General features: G+C 38.5%; 2 pseudogenes across 2 annotated transcripts; one reads left to right on the top strand and one right to left on the bottom strand.

Moving 5' to 3' along the window:
* Positions 1–287: 287 nt before the first annotated feature.
* LOC308421865 (vomeronasal type-1 receptor 4-like) lies at positions 288–1263 on the bottom strand (annotated as a pseudogene). Its single transcript has one exon. The product of its transcript is annotated as a vomeronasal type-1 receptor 4-like (transcript).
* Positions 1264–18676: 17413 nt separating this feature from the next.
* LOC308421871 (vomeronasal type-1 receptor 4-like) lies at positions 18677–19583 on the top strand (annotated as a pseudogene). The gene has a single exon. The product of its transcript is annotated as a vomeronasal type-1 receptor 4-like (transcript).
* Positions 19584–20103: the final 520 nt, after the last annotated feature.

The following is a 20103-nucleotide window of genomic DNA, read 5'->3' as shown; positions in this document are numbered from 1 at the left end:
ATCCCTGAAACTCCAGTTATTCACTGGATGTTTGATGACCTCTTTTAGTCTGGACAGAAACAGGGCATGTACCTGTTATACTACTAATATTGCAGGCTAAATATTCATGTGTAGTGAATTAATAACAAAGATAGAAATGTTTGAAATACCCCTTCAAGAGTGGCAAGTAGGGAATGAGATGTGTGTACCACTGTAATTTGCAAAGGACTTACTTAGTTCAAGGTGCCGTCACCAGGAAGCGTGTCTGAGAATAATCCCATGCATAAACTGCTTTGTAGGATTTTGTATTACCACAATATTGAAGAACTGAGATTTTTCTGACACTTATTGGTCATATAAATGAGAGAGACATTTTCTCAATTTCTCCCACTGAGCATGCCAACATTCAACCAGGAGCCCATCCCTGTGAATCAGCACAAGGGGGCTAATGGTTGCATAACCAAGGGTCAGAAATTCTCGAGCATTTGTCATTAATGCATATTCCCTTGAAGAGAGACGTAAAATTAGAGAAAAAGCACAATCAGTCCAGTAGAAGAAACAAAAACAAAGCATCAGAAGGAGGACACTTTGGGCAGCTCTCAGCTCAGGGGGAGTTCTGTAGAGAAGCTTGGAGTTCTGAAGGTAGAGGACCTGCTGGTGGTGCTTGTGGAGAAGAAACACCATGTAGCCACTGGCCCCTCCCATGGCACCCTGGAACACTGCATCTCTCAGGACCATGAGAGGGAGAAAAATCCATTGTATTTTCTGACTTTCTAACATAAAATAGCAATAGTTGTCACTATTCTTAAGCTGTGATATATTCATACCTGTACTTGTGATAAAATGGATTAGATTCACACTTATCAAACCATTGAGTATCCAAAACAATGAGAAGAGTAGAAGGATATGCCATGCAGACTTTGGCCTGAGCCTCCTCCACACAGATGCTCTGGGACTGATGATGATGGCCTGGACCACAGTGAGGAGACTGCTGGTGCAGATCGAGAGGCCACGGGACACCCTCTCCAGGTAAACAATGATCTTACAGCCTATGGCATCTAGGAAGTTTCTCAAACCAAAAACTGCTAATGTCTTGGGCAATCCTTTTGTAAGAAGGAGTATGATGTTTGTAAAAGCCAAGTGGATGAGAACCAGGTGTATGGGTTTCTTCTCAGGGCTTCCCCACCAACCAACCAAATAATTAACAGAAACAGACATGTTCCCCAGAGTGCCAAGCACCATCATGGAGGGGAAAATAATTTTCTCAAGATAGTTCAATGCCATTGTTTTCTTCCTAGATTAAAAAAAAACCTATATACAGAATGAAAACACATTTTGAAGAAAGCCTCCTTATGCAAGACATGAATATAAACAGCAGGTTTTGCACAATAGCATTTTCTGGAGTTCATAAAGCAGTCATGGACACAGGTAATACTGCAAATTAGGTCCTTGAAGCTTGTCCTTTTCCCTGTAGCCTCTGGGACATTGTGTGTGGTGTTTCAAGTGATATTGGCAACTGATATTCAAAGCTAAAATTTAAAGGAGATTATCTTTTGAGGTCTATTCCAGCATAATTGACTTCTTCAAGTTTGTTTGCATGTGTGTTCATGTGTTCGTGTGTGTTTGTCTGTCAGCATTCATGCATTGTCCTTGTTTCCTCTGTGCACTTTTGAGTCAAATCCCAACATATTTGCATACTTTGAATTGTTTTTCAACATATTTTTTTTATCCAATTCCCAAAGCCCGAGAATCATGCTGAACCTGGCTTCCTTTTTCAGAACACACACATACCCTGGGAAAGCCTGATCTTCCACAACTATAACATCTCTCCTCCTTTTTTCAATATTCTTTTTTTATCTGCATCTTGAAGAGGTGATAATCTCTAGAATGGCCTTTTAATTCAAAGGCTTATAACTTCAATTTCTATCTCTTAATATATTAGTGTTTTATATTGATCGTTATTTGGTTTTATTCTGTATGAATGTTTACTAGATACTTTTAAAAAGTAGTCCTTAGGGCAGGGTAAATGGGGTAACATTTTCAGATAAGTCCCACATTTCAATCTGAATCACTAGAAGATTTCCTGAAAAAGCTCTTGTGTAAAAATTTGATGTAACTACCAGATTGCAGCCAGGGATAGTGTCCTTTAAAACCTGGGATGCTTCCTACTGATGAGGGGGATGGGGAAAGGGGATTAATGAAGTGTTAGTTCCTGCCATGGAATGACTGTCAGTTATGAGGTCTCAATCTGGCTTCATGCAGCACAGTAGGTTGGGGTACACAGTTGTGAGCATGTACTCTCCCATCTAAGAGGTCATGGAGACATTTGCCTTTGTGAGGCCCTGTGATCAACAGTTATGTCAGTTTGCTTTTCCAACCTGATTGTCAGGCAGGCTGCCTTGATCTACATCAGTCCGAGCTGATTCCAGGACTTAGATCTCAGCTCGATGTTATTGTTCAAGCTGAAGAATTCCACTCTCATATCTCCTATAATTTTTGTAAGCTTTGGGCACCCATTCTAGAATGAAAAAAATCTAGACGCTTCAGGGGTTCTCTATGTTTTTGTGTTCTGGGGGCTTGGAATGCCTCAGTTCCCGGCTTTCCTTCCTGCTGGAATTTTCATAAGTCATGTATTTCTAATGGAATAGACTATCAGATGAGAGAGGTGAATAATCGTCCATATTATTTGGAAATGCTAAAGGAACTTAATTTAAAAGACAGGATGGACTTCTGTTTAGATAGATGGATGTTCCCATGATAGGTTTAAGCTCTAAAAGCCTGAGAGAGATGAGATCCACCCATCCTGAATTTTTTAAAACAAGCCACCAACAATCAAAGAAAACCAAGAAAGATGTTGGCTCTTTGTTGCTTAACACTGAGATAAAGTTAAGATGGGCTGTTTTAGGATGTACTAGTTTACGGCCTAGATTCTTAGAGCAGGAATTTTGAGGATGGTCTTATTATTGCTACACTTGTGGTTTACAGTTTCCCACATGCACCAGGCATAAAATTACTGAAGTTGAAATAAGAATTTATAATATTGGGTGACAGAACAAGAGGCTATAATCCAGAAGGAAAACTGTAAAATGAGGAATTATACAGCTATTGTAAAAGAAAACATATGACCATATTTGAAAAGTAGAAACGTATCAGAAGTGAAAAGTACAAACTTTACAAGCAGCAGTGAGTCTGTTGGAGTCACAATGCTGGCAACCATGAACCTAAAAAATATTTTTGAACATTTTATCTACTTTTGAGACAAGCTCTACCTCTGTAAATTATTGAAAAACAATTATTTTTGCCTAAAGTTCTCTAGTGCTCATATCCTGGGATGATTCATTACTGCTGTAAACTTATGATACACATATGAAAATCTTGTATATCTTACTAATTCCTCTAATAAAGGTAAGAAGGTAAAGATCCACCTAGGGCTCAGTTCTGACTGCAGCCCAAAGATGGACAGTAATGCCTCCGCATGTCTGTCCCATTTCTGTATTCCATAAAACACATCTCCTTTGATATTTCTGGACTGAAGGACCAGCCTTGTCAGTGTCAGAAGGAAAATGGAGGACCTGAGGCTCACACACCCTCTCAACTTCTCCCTGTCTTATTCAGAGATAAACTTCAGCTTTAGTGAATCTCACTATAGCACAGCCGAGGGGATGAAGATCTTACCTCCGTGTTCTCACCTGGACCTCTGTGGTGCAGTCAGGCTCTGGGGCAGCTCTGGGAAGGTAACACTTGCCAGGTCATATTTGTACTGTCTGGACCTGTGGGGCTCTTAGCTGCCATCAGGTGCTGCAGACTTCAGGTTTCATGTTGTCACAGTGTCAGGGGGAAGGAAGGTCACTGCAGAGCCTCAGTCCCTGAAGTACAGCTTCCATTTCTCCCACAGTTACAGCATCTGTTTTGCTCAGAAGTTATTTCCAGATTAATTAATCTTTAATTATTGTGAGAAGAAGAGTGTGAGGTGAGAAAATAAACCTCTAACCAAGTTTTTGTGTACTGAGCTTTTCACATCTCTAGAGGATGTCTTATAAACTTATTTAGGGCATGTGTTGGTACTACAGTTTGTGTGACCTCAAGTGTACTTTTTGTTTAGGTGACTAAGAGGCCTTTCCCCTGATGACCTTCATTCTCTCTTGCTCCAAAGACGTTTCTGCCTCCTCTTTCAAGAGATTCCCTTGTTCTGAAGTGAGAGATTTAATGAGACCTCCCATAAAGACTCACTTTCTACCTAAAATCATGTTGTGTTCTTATCTGCTGCTAGGGGAAGCCTCCCTGTTGATGACCTGATAACACCCTGATCTATGAGTATAGAAAAATATCATTAAGATTCATTTTATTGACACCTTTTTATTTTAAGACCAGTTGTAATTGGGCTTACTACAGGGATGTGGACACTCTAGTTAATCTAGTGAAAAAGAAAAATCTGCCTTTAAAGTAGACCAGGCACATTTTGGGTATCCTCATAAGTTTCTGCCACCATTGTCTTGGCATATTTTTCAGGCAGGACAGATGGTAGGTCAAGATTTTTTGGCTGGGTTGCTGTCCAAGTTTCTCTTTCTGAAACCCGGAAGGACATCTTCCCACACAGAGGCTGTAAGAAAGCATGGGGCCCTCGGAAAGTGGAGTCCTAGGAAGTTGTGAACCAACATGTGGGTGCTAGGAACACAACCTGAGTCTTCTGCCGGATTATCAACTGCTCTTGGTTGCTAAACCACATCTCCAGCCCCACTAGAAAGAATCTTTATCCTTCCATTCATATTGATAGCCAACGTGGCTGAAATGAACCCTAAGTTCTCAAAAGAATTAGTTCTGTGAATTTATTTGTTTCACAACATTTCCTTCAGCTGGTGCTCACATTTAACCTGTTTATTTTCTCCATATCCTGTCTAGAGGTGTGAGGATCAATTGTTTTGTTAGTCTCTTTAATGCCTCTCAGACACAGCTTGTCTTTGGGATTTTAGTGTTGATATCAAAATTATATACACATAAAGTTAATCATGTATATCCTTTATTTATAAAAATGCAAGAGAAAAATACAGGCAATTTACATTATGGACAGAAATGTCAGATGATGCAATATCCCACATTGCTTTCCATTGCCACAGAATGACAAAGACTGCAAATTCTGTGCATACTCTTGAGGTCTTTGGAGAAACTGCCATTCTCCACAAGAATGACACAAGATGGCCAGTAGTTAGATGTTTCAGAAAGACATGAGTATCTCCCAATCCACAAAAAGGGCTGTTCCAAACCTTTCCCCTCCATTTTTTGAGAGTTTCAACTTTTGTTTAGAAAACTGTGGGGTTTTGTTGTTGTTGTTGTTGTTGTTGTTTTCTTTTTTTGTCAGATGCAGGGACTGCTTCATTGGCTGTTGAGATATTACCATCTCTCCTCAGGCAGTAAGAACATTGAGCTGTTGTATAGCTTTTGTGAACATCCCATTACCACCTCTTAGCTCCCATGGCTGTGCACACAGCATAGATAGGTGCCTCCCTGGGAATTCTGCAACAGAGGAAGTCTGGAGTACAAGTAATTCATGTGCATTTGGCACTTCAGTGTCCTCCTGGTCCAGAGATTGTGGGGTCCTCAGAACAGAATACCCTCTTGTCTGATAAGACTGTACTACAGAGGATTCAGCAGAGTCCCATCCAAGCTTATAGCTGTTTGTCTCTATGTCTGCCTGTAAATACCTTATGCTTGGACAGCAGTGGAGCTCCAAACTCTGGAGAAAAGCTAGAAGGCAAGTACAAGATGTCCTAGAAATGCCCCATTTTCTGTGTAGGCACTAAGTGAACAGAAGTAGGAACCAGATTGTGTTGCACACTCTTCCTGAGCTATTTACAAAACCTTGGACTTAGGACTGTTTCTCTCAACTGGAGCTTTTAGACAAACTACAATGACAATCCCTGAAAAGTAAAATTTCCCCTGTGTTTTGTTATATATTTTGTGAGCACACATCAATGTCTTTAATGTGTTTGGAATTGTTTTACAGGTTTTACTCCGACCTGTTCTCTAGTGATTGGTACCCAGCAATGCCAAGCTATTTCTACTCATCTCCACTTTGTAAGCAACCTTCAGATAGATATGCTTCCCTGAATCCTTCTTGTTCACTTGATCATTGGTTTAGACCAGCCTCTTACACACAGTGATGCTTTGTAAAATAGTAGAGGAGTCGGTGATGATGGAAATGCAGTAGAAGGAACAAGAATCCAGGAAAAGCCTGGAGGTTCTTACAAGAGTTAAACTCTAGTCATTCAGATGACCTGATGCCATCCTGCGGGATGTCCCCTCACCCTCTGATTAATAGAATAGCTCCAGGAGCACTGTGTTGGATCTTCTCTGAAGATCTGTTAGAACTGGCATTGCTTTTATTGGGAAACTGTTTATCACTGTTTCCATCTGACTATTTGTTACACAATGGCTTAAATGTCCTCTTCATCTTATTTTGATAAGGATTATATTTCTAAACATTTATACTTTACTTACATATTTACCCAGTTTTGAGATATAGATTTTGTTTGTCAGAGAGCAGTGTCTAATGTACAGCAGACCTGAACGTTACAATGTAGTGAAAACAAGACTTACTCCAATCCTACTGCTTCTGCCTCTGTAATGTTGGAATTACAAATGAACAACCATCTACATTCTAGTGTATATCTTTTTCTTTTGTAGTTTTTGTTGTTGTTTTGAGACAGGTTCTCACTCTGTAGTCTGGGGTAGCGTGGGACTCACTATGTAGACCATACAAGCCCCAAACTGTTAGAAATCTGCCTGACTCTGCCTCCTAGACTATAGGTTTTTAACTGTCCTTGATGCCACTGTTGATTTCACTCATCTCCTCTCTCACCTCTGATTTTATGAAATTGTGGAGTCTCTATTTCTGTTGGTTGGTTAAAGGTTTGTTAATCTTTTGTTTTATTTTCAAAGCACCAACTTCTGTTTCAGCTTTGTTTGTGTTGCTCATTTGATAATTCCTGCTATCTTTATTTTTCTTCATGTCTACTGTTTGAGTTGTTCATATTTTTCAGACTGTGAGTTGCAATGCCAGGTTATTTATCTAAAACATTAAAAATTCTCTGAGTTAGTTCCTATGCATATACAGTTCTTTTATCTTTGTGATATATTCCTCCCTTATTAATACATAATTACGTTTTTAATGTCTTCTGATTAATTTAGGTTTGAATTCTAGTTAGTCATCTATCAGACTGGCCAACCTGGCTTGTTTTCAGCTTTCCTTTGCTTTGTGATAGAATCCTTTCACTCAGTTGTCTTTGGAAGTAATTTGTGGTTCTTGGGGACAATACAAAGTTGTATCTTATTCTTTATTTTTTATTTGTGTGTGCGTGGAGGTGTGCTCATATATGTCAATGGAGGTATCTGAATAAGTTGGTGTGTGTGGGTGTGTGGATGTGGGTGTGTGTCTGTGGATATTTGTATGTAACAGGACATCAGATTTTTCTTTTCAATTAATTTTGTATATGGTTTTTTTTTTTTGTTGCTTACCACTGCATTATTATTTGGGCTGGTCCATGAATTTGTCTCACTTCCCTCTTTGTTGTAGGAGAGTTGAGATCATAGATTTATGTCACTGTATCCCACACTTGCAAAATCTGGGAATCCAAACTCAAGTTCTCATGTTTTTGCACTAAGAGCTTCACCTGCTGAGGTATCTCCCCAGCCCTGGATATTGTTTTAATCTAGTCATCTAGCTTGTGAATTTTAATTGTGGAATAAAGGCCATATATGTTATTATTTTTTAAAGTTCTGCAATTTTGTTCCTTGTTTTTCTAATTGGTTGACAGATTGGTTCTTTTATTTCTCCCATTACTGAGTTAGACAGTGTTCTTTTCTACCCTACTATGTTCCTTTGTTCTTCTCAAATATTTTGTTGTTTTTTGTTGTCCTAATAACTGAGATCATCTTTCTTCTCCTACTGTGTTTAAGATCCTTTTAGTCATTCTTTGCAGTAATGACTCCGTGGTCATGTATTTCTTTAGTCTGTGGCTGCCTTGAAGTACATTGACTTCTCTATCATTTTTTAAAATAAACTGTTCTGAATATAGGCTTGAAACACATCATTCTATATTTTCCGTGTTGTTAGGCTTTCTTTTGAAGAATAAGATTTTAGTTATGTGTGTTTTGTTTCCTCGTTGTTGTTTTCTCATTAAGCCTTTAACATTGTTACTTTCTTTTGCATATTTTGCATTGTGGCTGTGATGCACTAGGGGAATTTCTCCTCTAGAAAGATCTATTTGGAAATTTAAGTGGCTCATACATAGAACTCTGTTTCGTCATATAAATTTGCAAATTTTTTCAGCTCTAATTTTATTGAATATGTTCTTTATAGCATGGATTTTATTTGGCTTCCCTATGGAATGTTTGACTCGGTTTCTTGATCACATCTCAGAGTTTTTGGATATTTATGTATATATTTAGTCTATATTAATTCCGCTTATTTTATCTCTTTGATATTGTCCTCCTTCTCCAAATTCACTCTCTTCTCCTTTGTAGAGTTCGCTGCTGGAGCCTGTTACTGATCATCTCCATGTATTCATTCAACCATCATGCTCTGTCTGCATTTTCTGCCAAGTCTCTGGATCTTCAATTGATCTCCTTACTTCATGCTTCTGCTTGTTTGTTTCATTTTGGAGTTACTGATTATTATTAAAGGAAAATTTTTGTATTCTTCTGTAGGTTGATGTTAAGGTAATGTAAATTTTTGTGTTCTTCTGTGGGTTGATGTTAAGGTAATGCATGATTGGACAGTGGAGAGGTAGGCGGGAAGAAGGATAGGATAACGGAAGAGGAGGAGAAAAAAGAGATTTCAGGAGTAATCAAGATGGAGCTTGAGAAGGGTGATCTGGATCTAGGTAAACTTAATTGGTGTTAGGAAAATATGAATATTTTAAGGGATTCTATATGACTTTTATCTCATATAGAAAGGTAGTTTGTATCTTTTTCCATTGAATATAATCTTATTGTGTAGAGGGTGTGTGGATTGAAAATTTAATATATAAACCTACATGAAAAGCTATAAGGCTTTGGAGTCCTGTTTGTTCTAGGTGGTGGAGGAAAGAAAACGCTGGGGGAGTCGTATCCACCCAGGACAGAGTTCTTAGAGGCAGCCTGTAGCAGCAAGTTAGAGATTCCAGCAGTGCCAGGTGGCCTTGTGGGAGCCGGCAAGCTTGTGATAACATCATTTAATATTTACTGCAACATTCTTCACTTGGCATTTTAGCCATTTAACTCTTACAACTTGGTAATTAAAGAATTAATGATCTTTTGGAGAAACTTGATAGCCTTACTTTTTTTCCACCGTGGGTTCTGAACTGTGAAGATGTTGGTGAAAAGAGAATGAGAGGCCAAATTAAGAAAAATACTATAGTTACTAATTAGAAAATAAAATATTAATTAAACAAAACTGGTACCATCCACCAACAGGAACAGTGGAGATCCAGGGACACAGGCCTGGTGAGGAGGTGTTCCAAGTAGCCGGGGAGCAGAGATCTCTGCCGAGCACGCAGAAATTGCGCCCCCCTTGCTTGGTTCAGGGAACCAAGAACCTTACATTGGGCAGTCTGTTTCCAGCCAGCGGCCCTTGAGTGCAAAACAGGCGACACACACCACCAGGAACAGTGGAGATCCAGAGACACAGATAAGGTGAGAAGCCATTCCAAGTAGCCTGGGAGCAGAGAGATTTCTGCCCAGCACGCAAAAGTGTGCCCCCTTTCTGACTGGTTCATAGGAACAGGAACCCTGCTTCGGAATTGTGTGTTTCCAGCCAGCAGACGATGTGTGTGGCGCTCAGGCCATAGGCCACCAAGAACAGTAGAGATCCAGGGAAACAGGCCTAAGTTGCTTCGAGTAGCCAAGTAGCCAGGGAACAGAGAGGTCTGTGCCTGTCACACTGAAAGTGAACCCCCTCCCTCCCTTGCTTGGCTCAGGGAAGCAGGAACCCTGCTTTGGGCTGTCTGTTATCAGCCAGTGGCCCATGCATATATAATAAATGTGCAGGCCATCTGTGACCAGGAACACAAGGAGATACAGGGATACAGGCCAGGTACAAAGGAGAGGCGAAAACCAATCACTGACAACAGACCACATATAAACACAGACAACAAGAGGAAAGTGAAAGAACGTACCCCAGGAAAACCATGACAACCTGACAACACAAGAACCCAGCTCCCCAATCACAGTAAATAGCAGACTGCAAAACACTCCTGAAAAATAAAACTCAGACCCGAAATCATACCTCAAGATGATGGTAGAGATTCTTAAACAAGAATGGGAGGAAAATCATAAAGAATTAGAAGATTTTAAAGAAGAAACAAGAAAAACACTCAAAGAACTCAAAGAACTAGAGAAAAAACAGAACCAAAGAAATGAAGGAATAGAAGGAATTTAAAACGAAAATGGACACAATAAACAAAACACTAAAAGAGACAAGCCTAGAAGTAGAAAACCTAAAAAAGAAATCAGGAGACACAGATGCAAGCATTTCCAACAGACTACAAGAGATGGAAGAGAGAATCTAAGGGGCCCAAGACAACATTGAAAACATAGACAAAGCAAGTAGAGAAGATACAAAAGCCAAAAAGATCCTAACCCAAAATGTCCAAGAGATCCAGGACACAAAGAGAAGACCAAAACTAAGTATAATAGAAAGAGAAGAGGATGAAGAATATCAAATACGAGGCACAGTAAATATCTTCAACAAAATTGTAAGAGAAAACTTCTCTACCCTTAAGAATGAGATGACCATAAGCATAAAACAAGCCTTCAGAACTAAAAATAGGTTGGACCAGAAAGAAATTCCTCCTGATACATAATACTCAAAACGCCAAGTACCCAAGCAAAGAAAGAATACTAAAAGCAGTAAGGGAAAAAGGTCATGTAACATATAAAGACGGACCGATCAGAATCACACCTGATTTCTCAACAGAAACTATGAATTCTAGAAGATCGTGGACAGACATCATGCAGACCCTAAGAGAGCACAAGTGTCAGTCCAGGCTGCTATACCCAGCAAAACTCTCAATCACCGTAGATGGAGAGACTAAGATATTCCAAGACAAAATTAATTTAGACAATATCTGACCAAAACCCAGCACTACAACAAATTTTAGGTGGAAAACCCAACTCAAAGAGGGAAATTCCTACCTACTAAAAACAGGAAATCTCCTACTCAAGAAAAGCAAAAGAAGAAAGACACACAGGCACAATTCTACCGCCAAAAGCAAAAATAGCAGGAAACGGCAACCACTATTCCTTACTACCTGTTAACATAAATGAACTCAAATCCCCAATAAAAAGATATAGGCTATCAGACTGGATACATAAACAAAACCCAGCCTTTTCCTGCATACAGGAAACTCATCTCAGAGACAAAGACAGACAATATATCAGAGTAAAAGGTTGGGAAAAAACTTCCAAGCAAATGGCCCCAAGAAGCAAGCTGGAGTGGCCGTTCTAATAATGAATAAAGTAGATTTTCAACCAAAAGTTATAAAAAAATAAGGAAGGACACTTTTTAATCATTACAGGGGTAATTTGTCTGGAGAAACTCTCAATCCTCAACATATATGCTCCAAATACAAAAGCACACATATTCATAAAAGAAACCCTACTAAAGTGCAAAAAATATATTGCACTCTACACTATAATAGTGGGAGACCTCAGCACCCCACTCTTACCAATAGACAGATCATGGAAACAGAAACTGAACAAGGACACAGTAAAGCTAACAAAGGTTATGAAACAACTGCAAATACTAGATATCTATAGAACATATCAAACTAAAACAAAAGAATACACCTTCTTCTCAGTACCTCATGGCAACTTCTCAAAAATTGACCACATATTTGGTCACAAAATGAGCCTCAATAAATATAAAAAGATTGAAATACTCCCATGCATCCTTTCAGATCACCATGGTCTAAGGCTGGTCTTCAATAACAACAAAGATAACAAAAGTCCATATACATATGGAAACTAAACAGTGCTCTATTAAACAATAGCAGGGTCAAAGAAGAGATGAAGAAAGAAATTAAGGTTTTTCTAGAATTCAATGAAAATGAAAACAAAACATACCCAAACATAAGGGATGCAATGATAGCAGTACTGAGAGGACTCTGAGTGTTTCCAAAAAGAACCTGGAGAGAGCATACATCAGCAACTTGACAGCACAGCTGAAAGCTCTAAAACTTAAGGAAGCAGATACACCCGAGAGGAGTAGAAGGCAAGAAATAATCAAACTTAGGGCAGAAATACACCAAATAGAAACAAAAAGAACCATTCAAAGAATCAACTAAACAAATAGCTGGTTCGTTGAGGAAATTAACAAGATTGACAAACCCTTAGCCACACTAACTAAATGGCAAAGACAGAGTATCCAAATTAACAAAATAAGAAATGAAAGTGGAGACATAATAAATGAAACTGTGGAAATTTAAGAAATCATCAGATCCTACTATAAAAGCCTATACTCAAGAAAGCTGGAAAATCTCGAAGAAATGGACGAATTAATTCCTAGAAGATACCAGCTACTAAAGTTAAACCAGGACCAGTTAAACCATCTAAATAATCCCATAACACCTAAAGAAATAGAAGCAGTTATCAAAAGCGTTCCAACCAAAAAAAGCCCAGGTCCAGATGGGTTCAGTGCAGAATTTTATCAGGCATTTATTGATGACCTAATACCAATACTCTCCAAATTATTCCACAAAATAGAATCTGATGGAACACTACCTAACTCACTTTTTGAGGCCACAATAATCCTCCTTCCTAAACCAAACAAAGACCCTACAAGGAAAGAGAATTTCAGACCAATGTCACTTATGAAAATTGATGTAAAAATACTCAACAAAATTCTAGCAAACCGAATCCAAGACCACATCAAAATGATCATTAACCATAAACAAGTAGGCTTCATCCCTGGGATTCAGGGATGGTTTAACATACAGTAATTCATCATCTAATCAACCATATAAGCAAACTCAAAAAAAAAAAAAAAAAAAAAAAAAAACACATGGCGATCTCACTAGAAGCTGAGAAAGCATTTGACAAAATTCAACACCCCTTCATGTTAAAAGTCTTGGAAAGACTAGGAATCCAAGACCCATAACTAAACATAATAAAATCAATATACAGGAAACTAACAGTCAACATCAAACTTAACGGTGGGAAACTTGAAGATATCCCACTAAAATCGGGGACTAGAAAAAGATGCCCACTCTCCCCCTACTCAAAATAGTATTGGAAGTTCTGGCCTGAGCAATTAGACAGCAAAAGGAAATCAAAGGGATACAAATTGGAAAGGAAGAAGTAAAAACATCACTATTTGCAGATGACATGATAGTGTACTTAAGTGACCCCAAAAATTCCACCAGAAAACTTCTACAGATGATAAGCAAGTTCAGCAAAGTGGCTGGATATAAAATTCACTCAAACACATCAGTAGCCTGACTCTTCTCAAAGGACAAACATGCAGAGAAAGAAATTAGGGAAAAGATACCCTCCAGAATAGTCACAAACAATATGAAATACTTAGGTGTGACTCTAACTAAACAAACGAAGAACCTGTATTGCAACAACTTCAAACCTCTAAAGAATGAAATCGAGGAAGATCTCAGAAAATAGAAAGATCTCCCATGCTCGTGGATTGGAAGGATCAACATTCTGAAAATGGCCATCTTACTAAAAGCAATCCACAAATGCAGTGCAATCCCCATCAAAATTTCAACTCTATTCTTCATATAGTTGGAGTCATGTGCAATTTCATCTGGAATAACAAAAGACCTAGAATACTGAAATCCATCCTCAACGACAAGAAAACATCTGCGGGAATCACTACCCCTGACCTCAAGCTATATCACAAGGCAATTGTGCTAAAACCTGCATGATACTGGTACAGATATAGGCATGTGGATCAATGGAATAGAATAGAAGATCCAGAAATGAGCCCTCATGCATATGGTCACCTGATTTTTGACAAAGGAGCTGTAAACATTCAATGGAAAAAGGACAGCCTATTCAACAAATGGTGTTGGTCCAACTGGCACTCAGCATGCAGAAGAATGAAAATAGAACCTTTCTTATCTCCTTGTACAAAGCTCAAGTGCAAGTGGATCAAAGATCTCCACCTTAAACCAGGTACACTGAAACTATTAGAAGATAAAGTAGGGAAAACCTTAGAACAGAGGAGAAAATTTTCTGAAAAGAACACCAATGGCTTGTGCTCTAAGGTCAAATATCGACGAATGGGACTTAATGAGATTGCAAAGTTTCTGTAAGGCTAAGAACACTGTCAAGAAAACAAAACGGCAGCCAACAGATTGGGAAAGGTCTTAACCAACCCCACATCTGATAGAGGCCTAATATCCAAGGTATACAAAGAACTCAAAAAGCTAGACACCAGAGAATCAAACAACCCTATTAAAAAATGGGGTACAGAACTAAACAAAAACTTCTCAATTGAGGAATATTGAAATGCTGAGAAGCATCTAAGGAAGTGCTGGACATCCTTAGCCATCAGGGAAATGCAAATCAAAACAACTCTGAGATTCTACATCACACTAGTCACAATGGCTAAGTTCAAAAACTCAGATTACAGAAGATGCTGTTGAGGATGTGGAGAAAGAGGAACACTTCCCCACTGCTGGTGGGTTGTAAACTGGTACAACCACTCTGGAAATTAGTCTGGCGATTCCTCAGAAAATTGGACACAGTACTACCTGCAGACCCAGTTATTCTACTTCTGTGAATATACCCCAGAGAAGCTTCAACATACACCAAAGACTCATGCACCACAATGCTCATAGCAGCCCTATTTATGATAGCCAGAAGTTGGAAAGAACCCAGATGTCTTTCAGTAGATGAATGGATTCAAAAATTGTGGTATATTTACAAAATGGAGTACTACTCAGCTATCAGAAACAATGACTTATGAAATTCTTAAGGAAATGGATGCATTTAGAGAATATCATCCTGAGTTTGATAACCCAGTCACAAAAGAACAGATATGATATGCAGTTACTGATAATTGGATACTAACCCCAGAAAGCTCTGAACACCCCAGAAACAACTCACAGACTGTATGACGTTCAAGAATAAACAATGGGAAAAAAAGAAAAGAAAATGAAAAACCATTATGCATAATCTTTACACACCAAGAAAACTTTAACTAATTCCAGGTTACATGTTGTTTTACATGTAGTTTATGCTCACTGTAACTAGTGAGTTTTATTGCACACTATCAATCCTTAAAAAATCAAGTACTGACAAAAAATATATTCATATACTTCTATGCAAAAATGCTTAAAATTAGTATATTTATATTTGTTTTTTAAAATAAAGTTGTTTAATTAAAAAAACAAAAAAGAAAAAAGAAAAGACAACTTCAGGACACAATACGATATAGAAGTGTTTTTAAATTTTATAACAATTAAGAGTTGCTTTTGGAATAATGCCAAAGATGGCATTTATACTTCCACTCCCAAACGCTATTTAACGTGCAGGAATAATGAAACAATCTGCTATGGCAAAGGTCTTCACTACTGATGGGAAGTGCTCAGGAATCAGAATCCCAGGATGCTCAGCATAATTTAGTCACCTCCAGCTAACAAAGAGTTAGAGAAAGGGAAAGGAAGATACTTGGATCCCATCCAGGCCACAGCCTGTCACTTTGGGAAGTTGAAAATAAGTCAGGACATGTAGAAAGCTCACTGTATAAAAATTTGGTTCGCCATTAATTTGTTAGTCACCTCACAAAGTAATTAAACACTAATTAAGCTGGAAATATCTTCTGAGCAAAACAGATGTAGTAATTGTGGGAGAGGAGAAACCTGTCCTACAGGGAATGAGACCCTGCAGTGACCTCTCTTCCCCTTGATACTGTAACAATGCAAAACCTCAACTCAGCCAAGAGCCCCACAGATGCAGACAGTACAAATATGACCTGGCAAGTGTCACCTTCCCAGAGCTGCTTCAGAGCCTGACTGCACCACAGAGGTCCAGGTGAGAACAAGGAGGTAAGATCTTCATCCCCTCAACTGTGCCGTGGAGAGATGCATCAACGCTGAAGTCTGTCTGTCTCTGTCTGTCTCTGTCTCTCTGTCTCTCCCTCTCTCTCCCCCCCTCTCCCCCTCTAAGCCAGGAGGTAGTTGAGAGGCTCCTTGAGACTTCGGTCCTCCAAGTTCTTTTTGGTTCTGATAAAGATGGTCCCTGGCTCCAGAAAGGTCAAAGGAATCGAATTCCTGAAGATATAGAAATGGGACAGAAAGGTTGAGGTACTGCTATCCACCTTAAGGATGTAGTTATAACCCAACTCTGGATGCAGCTTTGCCTAAGGTTATATCCCTTACCTTTTTTTTAAAATAGGAATCAGTAATACAGAGAAGATTTTCAGACATGCATAAAAAATTTGAGACAAGCATAATGATACACTTCTGTAATATCAATGCTAGAGAAACTGAGGCAAGACAAGTAAACGGCTCAAGGCTTCCTGGTTTATACAGGAGACCCTGACTCCAAAATAAGCAGAAAACGAGACAGTTATTTTTTAGCCTCCACCCTGCCAGCATTGTGATTCCAGCACTGTCACTATGGTTTGTAGTTTGTATTTTTTGCTTTTGATGCATTTTCCCTTTTCAAATATTGACACGTGTTATATTTAACAATAACTTTACACTCCCAGTTTAATGGTTCTCCTTCTGGATCCATTTTTACATGTTCTTTATTCTATTAAATATTATAAATCCTCACCTCAGCTTCAGTTTATGGTTTTCCTGGTGTGTGTGTGGAGACATATAAAACACCAGAATAACAGTTACCATTACCATATTCAGAAGTCCTGAGATAAAAGGTCCACATTGCAAGCTAGTACATCCTGAAACAGCTCATCTTAAGTTTCTCTCAGGACTAACCACCAAAATAAATAAATAAATAAATAAATAAATAAATAAATAAATAAATAAATAAATAAATAAACTGGCCTGTTTTTGTTTGATTCTCTTTAGTGAACCCCCCCAAAATGGGGATAACATTCCAAAGGCTAGACCCAAACATGGTATCACCCATTTCTCAAAACAAAAGTTCACCCTGTCTTTTAAAGTAATTTCCTAGCATTTCTGAAGATGGTATGGGAGATGAATTATTCTGTCCTTCCATTAAAAGTTTGCTTCAGTAAAAAGAAAGAATTATTAAAAGGTTAAAAACTGATCTTAAATAGGATTTAAAGGCTGAAAGGGGAAAGGAGATGACTAAAAATATAATAATAAGGGAATCCCAAGAAACCAAGCAATAGACAAACAAAAATATACATATTCTATATCATGACATGGAGTGAATTGATAGGATGTTTTTATAGATTCTAATCACTGACTAAACACTTAATTCTTATTCTAAATATGGTAATGAATGTTAATGTGCTTGGTATTATGTTGGGAGTATTATTCACTGTATTCAGATGTTTAGGTGTTGTGATTACCAGGATGCAGCAGAAGAACAGAAGGGAGACAAATATTAATTTTTAGAATCATGAAGTCACCGAGACACAAACTTGAGAAATAAAATCTCATGTTCACACATTATAGAAGGTGTGATCAGGGCATAGACATTTAAATAAACCTGTGAGTTTAACAGGAAAAAGAACAACGAATAGAGACATTCCAAGTACTCAGAACACACACACATGGAGACACTGAAGCATCTGTATTACTAGAAAAGATGCCTAGAGATTACCTTAAGTCCGTAAACAATGAGAATTGAGCTCCAAAACACGAAGGATAATATACTGTCAAGGTATAAGTTCTAGATTAATCTGAGACTAATGTAGGACAAAGCAGCTGCCTGACAAGCAGGTTGGACAAGAAACAGGAGAAGCGGGCTGTAAAGCAAACTGATGTAACCATGGCTCACAAGCCCCCCCCCAGACAAATGCCACCATGTCCTCTTAGATGGGAGGGTCCCTGCTCACAACTGTGTACCCCAACCTACTGTGCTCCATGCAGCCATATTGAGAGCTCATTGCTCATTCACTCTTCTCACCACAGCGCCTCACACCTCATCAATCTACTTCTTCCATCTACATCACCATCCCCTGGTCCAGAGCTGCCCCATGCTCCCTTAGGTGCCCTGAGGGCACTCAGTTGGGTCACAAATGTCCTAAGTCTTCTACTAGGGTCACAGCTAAGCAGTGCCTTAGGAAGCACCTCAGAGCACAGCTAGACATTCTCCATGACTGCAGCCTGGTGGGTACTTAAATTTTCAGCTTATCTTTTGAAGATTCAGCTCTAACTGTAATAACCTATCTGGAGTGATTATTCAATTTACTTCACATTGAGAACTGTATTTAAAAAATACCTAATAATCATATACATGGCTTAAAAATCACAAATGGTCAATGTTAAATTTTAGTTCCTGAATTTTAGAGCTGAAAAATCAAAATTTCTTTAAAACTCCAGATCTGAGTAGCAGTTACCAAGGACCTGTCAGAGCACACACAATAACACAGAGTCCACGGGAAAATAAGGAGTTTCAGGAACCTTATCTGCAACATTACATGAGTTCATCACTGTCTCTTGCACACCAGAAAAGGCTGGTATACAAAATGAGTTATTCAGATGCATGTCTAGCATTAATGACATTTTCTTTAAAATATGTTTGCATCTTGTGTACAAGGAAGAAAAAAATGATTTTGAAGATTCTTGAGAAAATAAGTTTTCTCTTCATGATGGTTATTGGCACTCTGGGGAACATGTCTGTCTCTATGAATTATATGTTCAATTGGTGGGGAAACCATGAGAAGAAACCCATTTACCTTATTCTCATCCACATGGCTTTCACAAACATTATAATCCTTCTTATAAAAGGATTGCCTAAGATAATAGCAGATTTTGGACTGAGAAATTTCCTGGATGCCATAGGCTGTAAGATCATTTCTTACTTGGAGAGGGTGGCCCGTGGCCTCTCCATCTGCACCAGCAGTCTCCTCACTGTGGTCCAGGCGGTCACCATCAGTCCCAGAGCATCTGGGTGGAGGAGGCTCAACCTGAAGTCTGCATGGCACATCCTTCCATTCTTCTCATTCTTTTGGATACTCAATGCTTTAATAAGTGTGAACCTAATTCATTCCATCACAAGTACAGGTCTAAATATATCACATCTTAAGAGTTATGACACCTATTGTTATTTTATAAAACCAACTCAAAAAATAAAATGGATTTTTCTCCCTCTCATGGTTCTGAGAGATGCAGTATTCCAGGGTGCCATGGGAGGGGCCAGTGGCTACATGATTTTTCTTCTACACAAACACCACCAGCAGGTCCTCTATCTTCAGAACTCCAAGCTTCTCTACAGAACTCCCCCTGAGCTGAGAGCTGCTCAAAGCGTCCTCCTTCTGATGCTCTGTTTTGCTTTCTTTTATTGGGCAGATTGTGCTATTTCTCTGTTTCTAAGTCTCTCTTCAAATAACAATTTTTTCATAATAAATATTCGAGAATTTCTGACCCTTGGTTATGCAACTTTTAGCCCCCTTGTGCTGATTCACAGGGATGGACTTCTGGTAGAATGTTGGCATGCTCAGTGGAAGAAACTAAAAAAATGTTTCTCTCAACTATCTTTTAATAATGTGAAAGAACTGTCAGTTCAGTAATATTGTATGTAACAAAAAATCTCACACAGTAGTTTGGGTATGTGTTTATTCTCAAAAAAAAAAAAAAAATAAAGACTTGTACTGAGATTAATCTTAGCAAATTTCAATGATATAAAAATCTCATTCTTTACCGGACACATGTTTTTAACAGGACTTCATTTCTATTGTTATTTTTATTTTATTTACTTTTTGTTTTCATATTAATTTACAGTGTATGAATAGTTTGTCTGCCTTTATGACTGTTTGTTCCTGAAGCCTGTAGATGCTACAAGATAACATGAAATGCCCTGTGACTAACTAGATTTTACACATAGTCCTGAACTAATATGTAGTTGCTGTGACTTGAACCTGGCTTCCCTGGAAGTGCAGCCAGTGCTCTTACAGCTGAATCATCTCTTCAATACTGAGAAAATCATTTTAAGCAGGACTTACAAAACTGGTTTTGTTCTTATCATAATTGTAAA

This window comes from Micromys minutus (genome assembly GCF_963924665.1).
Source record: "Micromys minutus genome assembly, chromosome: 6".
Classification (NCBI taxonomy): domain Eukaryota; kingdom Metazoa; phylum Chordata; class Mammalia; order Rodentia; family Muridae; genus Micromys; species Micromys minutus.
Note: the sequence above shows the minus strand (reverse complement) of the source record. Positions and strands in the feature narration are given on the sequence as shown.